Source organism: Arachis stenosperma, chromosome 3, assembly GCF_014773155.1.
Source record: "Arachis stenosperma cultivar V10309 chromosome 3, arast.V10309.gnm1.PFL2, whole genome shotgun sequence".
Taxonomy (NCBI): domain Eukaryota; kingdom Viridiplantae; phylum Streptophyta; class Magnoliopsida; order Fabales; family Fabaceae; genus Arachis; species Arachis stenosperma.
In genome coordinates this window covers 57,556,515-57,567,169 of record NC_080379.1, presented here as the reverse complement: position 1 = coordinate 57,567,169, position 10,655 = coordinate 57,556,515, and the positions used below count along the sequence as shown (strand labels likewise).

The 10,655-nt window shown below is 38.6% G+C and overlaps 1 non-coding gene across 1 annotated transcript; it reads left to right on the top strand.

Annotated features, from left to right (window-relative positions):
• Positions 1-4,606: 4,606 nt before the first annotated feature.
• On the top strand, positions 4,607-4,686 carry LOC130972380 (small nucleolar RNA snoR53Y). Its single transcript, XR_009083562.1, has one exon. It is a non-coding gene; the product is annotated as a small nucleolar RNA snoR53Y (small nucleolar RNA).
• Positions 4,687-10,655: the final 5,969 nt, after the last annotated feature.

Here is a 10,655-nt window from a genome sequence, read left to right as displayed (position 1 = left end):
TGAACCCATCTCTTTATCAACCCTTTCAGAATCTTCAACCATGATATGCTTCGGAGGTTGTACATTCTCCTCCTTAGCACCAATTTCACACTTCATGGAAGAAGGCTCTTCAACTTGAGATTCCTCTATGTACTCAACATATCCTAAATATCCAATCACTACTTCCTCTTGTTCATTAATCTATACCTCCTCCTCCTGTTGCACTTCTTACTTTAACTCTTCTTCCTTACCTTGAAGCGCCAAATTTACTCCCTCACCAAGCTCCTAGGTTGCTTCTCCACATTCAACAATGGGAGTGCCTTGATCGCGCAAGCTTAGGCAGGATGAGACTATGTTGTTAACGACTTCTACCATGATAGCCATCTTGGCTTCTAACTCCTTAAACTCCTTTTCCGTCTCTTCTTGTTGCCTTAGGATATAAGATTCAAGATCTCTTTGTTTTAGCATGAGGGCTTCATTGGAGGGCGGTGGTGGAAGATAGGGTTCATTGTTTGAGGGAAGGGTATTATAGTTGGAAGGTGGTTCATATTGGTGCAAGTCTTGAGGTGGTGTATGTGGAATTTGTGATTTTGGGGAGTATTGGTGTTGGAATGGTGGTGGCTCTAGATATGGTTCATATGGTGGTTGGTATGGTGGATATGGGTTAGGATCATATGGAGGTGGTTGGTGGTTTGAGGCTTGGGAGTATGGTGGGGGGCTATATTGAGGAGGGGGTTCATATGCGTATGATGATTGTGGTTGACAACCACAATGAGGGTCATCACACACATTAGATTGACATGCATCAAGAGTTAGATTGTACCCATAAGAAGCCGGAGGAAGTTGTTGCCAATAAGGTTGTCCATAAGTTTGAGGCTCCTCCCACCTTTGATTCCCAAATCCTTGATGCACATCCCTATTGAAGCTTCCATTTCCTACAATATAGTTGTAACCACGCTCATAGCCAAAAGGATGAGAATTCATAGTAGCAAGAGAAAATAAAAACAAATACTAATAAGAAACAAAGAGAGCAAAATCCTACAACTAGCAAAAACTAACAAACAAACCAAAAATCAAGCTATTCACAATATATACAATAGCCAATAACATAGCACCATTGCGATTCCCTGGCAATGATGCCATTTGATGCAAAATTCATTTGGTGGTCTAGAAATTCCTCTTATGGGAATAAGAACTTCGTTGTAAGCATAGCTTCCAAACCAACAAACAATCCTCCCAATCAAAATTTAGTTGTCCCAAGTACAAACCGCAATGAAAATTTAAGCGAAGTATTTAAACCTTGGGTCGTCTCACAAGGAATTGCAATGAAGTGGTCAATTGTTGCCTATGAAGGTACAAAGGGGGTTTGATTTGGTAAATGAGCAAGAAAATAAATGACAAGAAAAGTAAATCAAGCAAGCAATTAAAGAAAGCAAGTAATAAAGAGAGACATTCATGGCAAAGATTGAGAATATAGGCTCTCTATCCTAGTCATACAATGATTAATTCATCTTATTTACTCAACTCCAACAAATGGAAGAAGGTATCATGTTATCTTCACATAGGGAGAACGTCACAAAAGACTAGTTAATCATATCACAATAATAAACGAGAATTTATCTTATTACGTCATCCCCGACGATGGAAGAACGTTTAATATTATCTTAATACTCAAGGAAAGTCTAATAAGACTAGCTAATCTCAACCCAAAAGTCCTAATCAACTTACTAATTAAATTAGCAAAAGATTAGCGTCGATGAAAATAATATTAGCTAACAACTCTAGATCACCAACATGAGTTGGGTGTTGATGACTCAAGATTACCTAATTACTTTTTTCAAGCCAAGAATGCTCAAGATATACTCTAACATCCAACCAAGCATTTTGTCAAACACATGGAAGGCATAAGATGAAAGCATAGTAAAAATGCAAGAATAATAAATCTACCAACTACCAATTGCAAGGAAATAACAATAGCAACTCAAATTAACAATAAAAGAGCATCAAGCATCAAATATCATTAAAAGAGATCCAAATCCAATATGAGCATTCATGAACATAAAAGAGACATAATAGGAAAAGTAACAAGAGAACAAAGAAGAATCAAAGACATAAGATCAAGGAATCATAAAGAAAACTAAATGAGAACAAGAATCAAACCCTAAATATAGGATGTAATTAACCTAAGAACCCTAATTCTAAAGAGAAGAAGAAGCTTCTCTCTCTAGAAACTAACCTACATGATGCCAATCCTACACTAAGTGCTTCCCTCTTGCTCAAGCTTGAATTCAGCTTGAAATACTCTCAGAAACGAGTTGGATTTGGGCCTAGGCAGCCCAGAAATTGCCTCCAGCATTTTCACTTTAATGAGGTTACGTGCAAGCAGCGACGTGTACGCGTGGGTCACGTGTACGTGTCGCTTGGCATTTTTCCATCCACGCGTACGCATCATGTCACGCGTACGCGTCGCCATACGACATCATATCCACGCGTGCACGTCTGTCACGCGTGCGTGTCGGCGTATGCACTCCAAATCCTTGTTTTTCGTTGAATTCTCCACTTTGCATGCTTTTCTCTTCACTCCTTTGGCCCATTCATAGCCTTTTTAACCTGAAATCACTCAACAAACACATCAAGGCATCTAGTAGAATCAAAGTTGAATTAAAATTACCAATTAAAGGCCTAAAAAGCATGTTTTTACACTTAAGCACAAATTAAGAGAGGATTACAAAACCATGTTATTTCATTGAATAAATGTGAGAAAAGGTGATAAAATCTCCCAAATTAAGCACAAGATAAATCATAAAATTAGGGTATATCAGTGGCCAAAAGGTTAAAAAAACTAATAACACTAAACACGCTTCGAGACTCTCTCACTCCCAACAAGGCCTCCGTCACTCACAACCATTGCACTGAAGGCGAAACCCTAATAACCCCTGAAGAACGAAGAACATCGCCGACGCTTACAATGCCTCCGTTGGAACTCCCACTATCGCTGGTCCCGCCATAAACCCCAAATTTGAATAATTTTATGATACAGACCACATCACAAAACACAGTTTCCTCTGTCTCTCTCAATATTAGGGCACGCATAGGCACCATTGGCCACCGTTCAGACACCCATCAGCCACTGTCACTGGCCTCACTGTGTTTTTACTCAGAATTGGCACTGCTCTGCTTTTGCTGGACTACTTCTCAGAACTGGCTACTCTGCTTCCGTGCTGCACAACTTCTCTGCATCGCACTACTCGCCAGAGAACCTTAGTCACGTTACCACCAAGTGTGAAGGTGACTGCTCTACTGCTACTCCTTTTCTCCTCGACGCTCTTCCTCCTGTTCTACTCCTGCTCCTTTCTTCTTAGCGCTGCTCATCTTCTTCTCCTCGGCGTTGATGCTCTTTTGGTGAGGAAGGTCACAAGCCCCTACTCAGCCACTCTTTTTCTTCTCGGCATTGGTTCTGGTAATGATTCTGAACTTTTTTTTCTAAAGTAGGATTAAGGTCTAACCGTTGTTATTATAATTTATAATGCTAGATTTTTTCAGAACTTGTTTTTATAATTTATAAAGTAGATTTATTGTTCTGAACTTCTGATTATTGTTGATTTGTTCTCTTTGTTTGATTATGATCTGTTTTTATTTTAATTACATATGATGTTGATTTGTTCTCCATGTTTGGGTTTGATCTGTTATGAATTTAATTAAAATATGTTCTGATTATTGTTGCTTTGTTCTCCTTGTTTGTTTTTTATTTATTCTGATTTTAATTGAAAGTTATTCTGATTATTGTTGATTTGTTATCCTTATTTGGTTCTGATTTGTTTTTATTATAATTAAAACATGTTTTGATTATTGTTGATTTATTCTAATTTTAATTAAAATATTTCAATGCTTAATTATTTCTCATATTTGTCCAATGTATGTGTTTCTGTTCCTCACTATGAATAACTCTTTTTTCCTTTTATTACAATAATGTTATATATATGTGGGTAAGCTCTTAATAACTACTATATAGTTTTCTTGGTTTTATAACCACGTCATGCTTCTTCTATAGTCTTTTCTTCTTACTTTTCTACCTCTCTATCACTTCCTTTAGTTGTTTGGCAGGAGTGTTTGGAAATGCAGAAGGGGCAGGCCTTCTATCACTTCCAATTCAACACATGGCTTGTAAAATCCACAATTGGGCATTTTTAGGTAGAGATTTTTGTTCATTTATACTTAAACTTTGCTAATTCTTAGGCATTTTTGGGGAAAGCGGGCTGTTTCATTTGCACTGCTATGTATTTTATTTGAATAGAGCCAATCATTTAAAAATTATTAAAAACCATAAATCCCTGCTTGTGTTCCTTGCTTGGATAAATTTCATCATATAGTTAAATTTTTTTCTTTTTTGGAACGATTTAATCATGTGGATGTTTATTATACTGCACCTAGGGAGTTCTTATATTTGCTATGCATAATTTCTAGTGTCCATTTTAGCTCATTACTAGTCATTAATTTCTAGATTGCAGATCAGGATCTGAAAAAAACACATGCTCTAATATGTAACAAATTTTGATTAATAATGTTCTGATTAATAACGTTATATTTTATGCTTTTTAGTAATACTTTAGTGCATGTAATTTGCAAGGTTCCCAATGATGCTGATATTCTTTACCATGCTAGTGATAGATAACATTTGATTATTCCTTTCATTATACTAAGGGAACTCTTCAACTATAAATTGTGCAAACTTTGATCTGTTTTAGAGATTTATTTGTTGTTTATTGATGAGCAGATAATTTATACGCTTTTTGACATTGTTTTTAGGTAGTTTTTTATTATATTTTAGTTACTCTGTAGTATATTTTTATTATTTTTTATGCAAAAATCATATTTCTGGACTTTACTATGAGTTTGTGTATTTTTTTGTGATTTCAGGTATTTTCTGGCTGAAATTGAGGGACTTGAGCAAAAATCTGATTCAGAGGCTGAGAAAGGACTGCAGATGTTGTTGGATTCTGACCTCCCTGCACTCGAAGTGGATTTTCATGAGCTATAGAAACCCAATTAGCGCGCTCTTAATTGCCTTCAAAAGTAGACATCTTGGGCTTTCCAGCAATGTATAATAGTCAATACTTTGTCCGATATTTGATGGCCAAAACTGGCGTCTAAACGCCTACCAAAGACCCTTTTCTGGCGTAAAACATCGGAACTGGCACCAGAACTAGAGTTAAACGCTCAAACTGCCATCCAAGCTAACGTTTAACTCCAAGGATAGCCTATGCATGTGAAAGCTTCAAAACTCAGCCCAAACACACACCAAGTGGGCCCTGAAAGTGGATTTCTGCACTATATGCACTTAGTTACTCATTTTTCTGTAAACCCTAGTAACTAGCTTAGTATATATAGCACTTTTTACTATTGTATTAGAGGTCTTTGAACCCTTTTTTCATTTATCATGCCACTTGGGAGGCTGGCCAATCGGCCATGCCTAGACCTTCTTCTCTTATGTATTTTCTACGGTGGAGTTTCTACACCTCATAGATTAAGGTGAGGAGTTCTGATGTTCTTCATGAACTAATGCAAGTATTATTGTTTCTCTTTCAATTCACGCCTACTTATTCTCCAAGATATACTTGATGACAAGTCATCTTAGCCTAGTTTCACTAGTCTTTTTCTTTTGTTTTCACTTGAATTATGCACTTTCTTAAGCTACAAGCAAGCCAATTTAGGCAGATTTTCATGCTTCCTTTGATTGAATCAACCATAGATAAATTAATGCAATTTCATGAGGTTTGATGCCATAATTGGTGCATATTAGGATAGAATGATCATCTCATGATTTCAAGCATAGCTTTGATGTGTTTGGTTGATTTATGATAGGTGAAGAAAGCTTGGAAAAGGATTGAAGTGAGAAGGAATGGCTAGAAGCTAAGAGAAGACAATGAAACAAGTGAAATTGAACCAGGAAGAATGAAGTTGGAGTTGAAGTTAGCCCTCAAACGTTGGCACAAACTTTTGGACTTGAAGTTAGCCTCAACGTTAGCCCCCTAACTTGGAGGCTAACGTTGGGAATTGAAAATGCTTCCCAGGGTGTTCCAACGTTAGCGCCAACGTTAGCCCCCTAACTTGGAGGCTAACGTTGGCATGAAGATTTGCTTCCCAGGGTGCCAACGTTTGCGCCAACGTTAGCCCCCTAACTTGGAGGCTAACGTTGGCATGAGAAATCTCCTCCAGGGGCTGCCAACGTTTGCGCCAACGTTAGCCCCCTAACTTGGAGGCTAACATTGGCGCCACACCAACACAAAGCAAGGCCAACGTTAGGGTCAAAGTTAGCCCCCTAACGTTGGCACCAACGTGAGATGCAGGAAATTGGTTTTGCTGATATGAAAAGTTGGCCTCAAAGTTAGACCCCTAACTTTGAGGCTAACTTTGAATCCAACTTTGCAAAACCCAAATCCGGTTCAATTGGTTCACTTGGGTTTCTCTCCAAACTTCAAGAGCAATCAACCAAGGCCTCTTTCAACCCAATTCCATCAAGAGCAAAGGCCCAACTCAAGGTTTGAAGATCAATTGAAGAAAGTGTATAAATAGGCTAAGATTCAAGTTAGTCGAGGAGCTTCCCTTTTGAGAGTTTTTAGAGAGTTTACTTTTCTGTTTTTGGGAGCTTGAGTGATCTTTATTTTCTGAGTTTAATTGCTTTCAATTTCAATTACTCTTGTCTTGGATCTTGGGTTGGAGAATTGAAGGAATTCTGTTTCAATCTCACCTTAGATCTCTCTTTTGATTTTCACTGCAATTAAATTTTCAGTTCGGTTAATTGCTTCTTCATCTATTCTCTTTGCAATTTAAAATTCCTTTGCCATTGTTCTTGTTGGATCTAGGAAGGCATTGAGATCTAGACTCGGTTTTCTAGTCTCTGGGACCTGAGATCTAAATTTACCATTTCAATTTTCTGTTTCTTGCACTAATTGTTCAATTTACTTGTCTGTTTGAATTTAATTCAATCCCAATTCCCATTTACTCTTCTGATTGATGCAATTTAACCTTTCTTTGTTTAATTCCTGCAATTCCAAGTCCCAATCCCCTTTACATTTCAAGCCATTTACAATTCTTGCAATTTAAGATTTTGAAATTTACATTTCTTGCACTCTAAGTTTCTGCCATTTAATTTCTTGTTTCTTAAGATTCAGCACTTTAATCTCTGTTCTCTTTAAATTTATGCCAGTTTCCCATTCCCTTTACTTTCAATGCAATTTAAATTCTGCAATTCATCAATCAATCAACCAAATCTTGATTCGCTTGACTAATTCAACCACTAAACTAAAATTGCTCAATCCTTCAATCCCTGTGGGATCGACCTCACTCCCGTGAGTTTTTATTACTTGATGCGACCCGGTGCACTTGCCGGTTAGATTAGTGTTGTTTTGGGAGAGATTCTTGTCTCCAACCAAAATTTCCCATCAAGTTTTTGGCGCCGTTGCCGGGGATTGATTAGATTGACAATGATTAAGTGAGGTGGAAGTTTAGATCAAGCACTTTTTCTTTAAATTTGATTAACCCACTAACTGTTTGATTTTTTGCTTAAACTAATTAAAACTTCAATTTAGCAGTAAATTGAAACATCACTGGTTTGTGAAATTTCTTTGTTATGCTTGTATGTCAGGTACAAGAAGAACCACACTAAATCTTCATGAACAAGATGAGAGGTCCCTCAGGAGGTTAAGGAGAGCTGAAAGAGGAAAAAATATTGTTGGAGAAGAGGAATCAGAAGAAGAATTTCATGAGATGGAGGAACATTCAACTAATCCACCAGGTGGAGCAGACAACAACAATGGCAACCCACCTTAGAGGAGAGTTTTGGCTTCTTATACCTTTGCCAATCCTAGACATTGTGGAAGCAGCATCTTGGCTCCAAATGTCAATGCAAACAATTTTGAACTTAAGCCACAACTCATCACTTTGGTTCAGAATAATTGCTCTTTTGGTGGAGGATCACTTGAAGACCCACATCAACACTTATCCACCTTCCTGAGGATATGCAACACTGTCAAAACTAATGGAGTACCTCCTGACAGCTACAAATTGATGCTATTCCCATTCTCTCTCAGGGACAAGGCCACTCAATGGTTGGAATCCTTTCCAAGAGACAGCATCAACAACTGGGATGACTTGGTAACCAAGTTCCTCGCCAAGTTCTATCCACCACAGAGGGTTATAAGGTTGAAGGCTGAGGTACAAACATTCACTCAAATGGAGAATGAACCCATCTATGAGGCATGGGAGAGGTACAAAGCTCTAGTCAGAAAGTGCCCTTCTAACATGTTTAATGAATGGGAGAAGCTGCAAAACTTCTATGAAGGCTTAACACTGAAGTCTCAGGAATCCTTGGATCACTCAGCTGGAGGTTCCTTGCAACTCATGAAAACTGCAGAGGAGGCTCAAGAACTTATTGATATGGTGGCCAACAACCAATATTTCTTTGCTCATCAAAGAAGTCGCCAACCATCACAGAGAAGAGGCGTAATGGAGCTAGAAGGAGTAGATTCAATCCTGGCTCAAAACAAATTAATGCAGCAGCAAATTCAACAACAATTTGAGCAAATGACCAAGAGGATTGACAACCTCCAAGTTGCAGCAGTCAACACTAGCCAACCATCAGTCACATGGGGACAAAATGAAGAAGTTCAAGAAGAGCAACAGCAAGAACAAGTTCAGTACATGCACTCTAATCCAAATGAAGTCTATGGTGATACATACAACCCCTCATGGAAGAATCACCCCAACCTCAGATGGGGAGATACTCACAACCAAAACCAACAACCATGGCAGAGAAACTCAAATCAAAACAACCCAAGACACAATCAAAATCTTAACCAGCAGCAAACCAACCAAAATACCTATAGAAAACCTCAAAACAATTACCCCACTCACAACCAATACCAATCCACCAACCAAAATTCCTATCATCCACCAACCACAGCTCATAACCCAACACAAGCACCACCTGAACCCCAAAGAATCACCAACTTGGAAACCATGATAGAAAAAATGATGAAACTCCAAGAAATGACAAACAAAAACCATGAGGCCTCCATAAAGAACCTAGAAAGGCAGATCGGGCAAATTTCTAAGCAAATGTCTGTTGAGAGACCTTCAAGCTCACTGCCTAGTGACACAATCCCAAATCCCAAGGAGGAGTGTAAGGCAATACAATTGAGAAGTGGGAGAATATTGATGAGCAACAATGACACTACAAAGAAACAAAAAGAGAGCATCAAAGAACCAACAGAGGATGAGAAGCAAACAAAAGCAGATCAAGCTAAGGAACAAAGTGTGGTGCCAACCAAAAGTACTGAGAAACTCAAAGAACAGGAGAACCAGCCACATAGCTCAAGGGGAATGACTCAAGGACAGCAGCAAATAGGAAAGAGCATCACACCTCCACTGCCATATCCTCAAAGATTCAACAAAGAGGTTAAGGACCAACATTTCCACAAATTCCTTGAGACCTTCAAGAGGCTGGAAATCAATATCCCTCTAGCTGAAGCACTTGAGCAAATGCCTTTATATGCCAAGTTCTTGAAGGACCTTATCAATAAGAAGAGAAGTTGGCTTGAGAAGGAAACCATATTACTGACAGAGGAATGCAGTGCTGTGATTCAGCGGGGTATTCCCCCAAAACTCAAGGATCCGGGGGGCTTTGTAGTGTCATGCACCATTGGAAAAACAATTCTCAACAAAGCTCTCTGTGACCTTGGTGCCAGCATCAATTTAATGCCTCTTTCAATGATGAGAAAACTTGATATAGAAGAGCTTAAACCCACCAGGATGTCATTAGTTATGGCTGACAGATCCATTAAGACACCCAATGGAATTGTGGAAAATCTGTTGGTGAAGATTGGGGAATTTATCTTCCCAGCAGATTTTGTGATTTTGGATACTGAAGAGGAAGGAAGTGACTCAATCATTTTGGGGAGGCCATTTTTACACACAGCAAGAGCCATCATCGATGTAGAAAAAGGAGAAATGGTCTTCAGGGTCCATAATGAACAAATGATCATAAATGTTTTCAAGTCAATGCAAAATAACCCTGAACAAGAGGATTATGTAAAAGTAGATATGATAGAGAGTTTGGTAGAAGAAATGCTGGAAGAAAGTTCTCAAGAGCAAGAAGGAGATCAAAATGCAATAGAAGAACAAGTAGCCGAGACCTTCATAAGCAAAGAGGTGAAACCAAGCAAGAAAGAAGAGGTGCAAAAGCAAGAACTGAAGCCATTACCCTCTCATCTCAAATATTCATTTCTTGGCACTTCAGAAAGCCTCCCAGTGATCATCAACTCGTCTTTGACAAAGAAAGAAGAAGGAGAGCTTCTTGATGTTCTCAGAACTCACAAGGATGCCTTAGGATGGACCATTGATGACCTGAAGGGCATCAGCCCCACAGTATGCATGCATAAGATTCTTTTGGAGGACAATTCCAAAGCAGTGATTCAACCTCAGAGAAGACTCAACCCTGCAATGAAGGAGGTCGTCCAGAAGGAAGTGATGAAATTATGGAATGCAGGAATCATATACCCTATTTCCGATAGCTCGTGGATAAGCCCAGTCCAAGTGGTACCAAAGAAAGGAGGGATGACAGTCATTATTAATGAGAAAAGTGAACTCATTCCAACTAGAACTGTGACAGGGTGGAG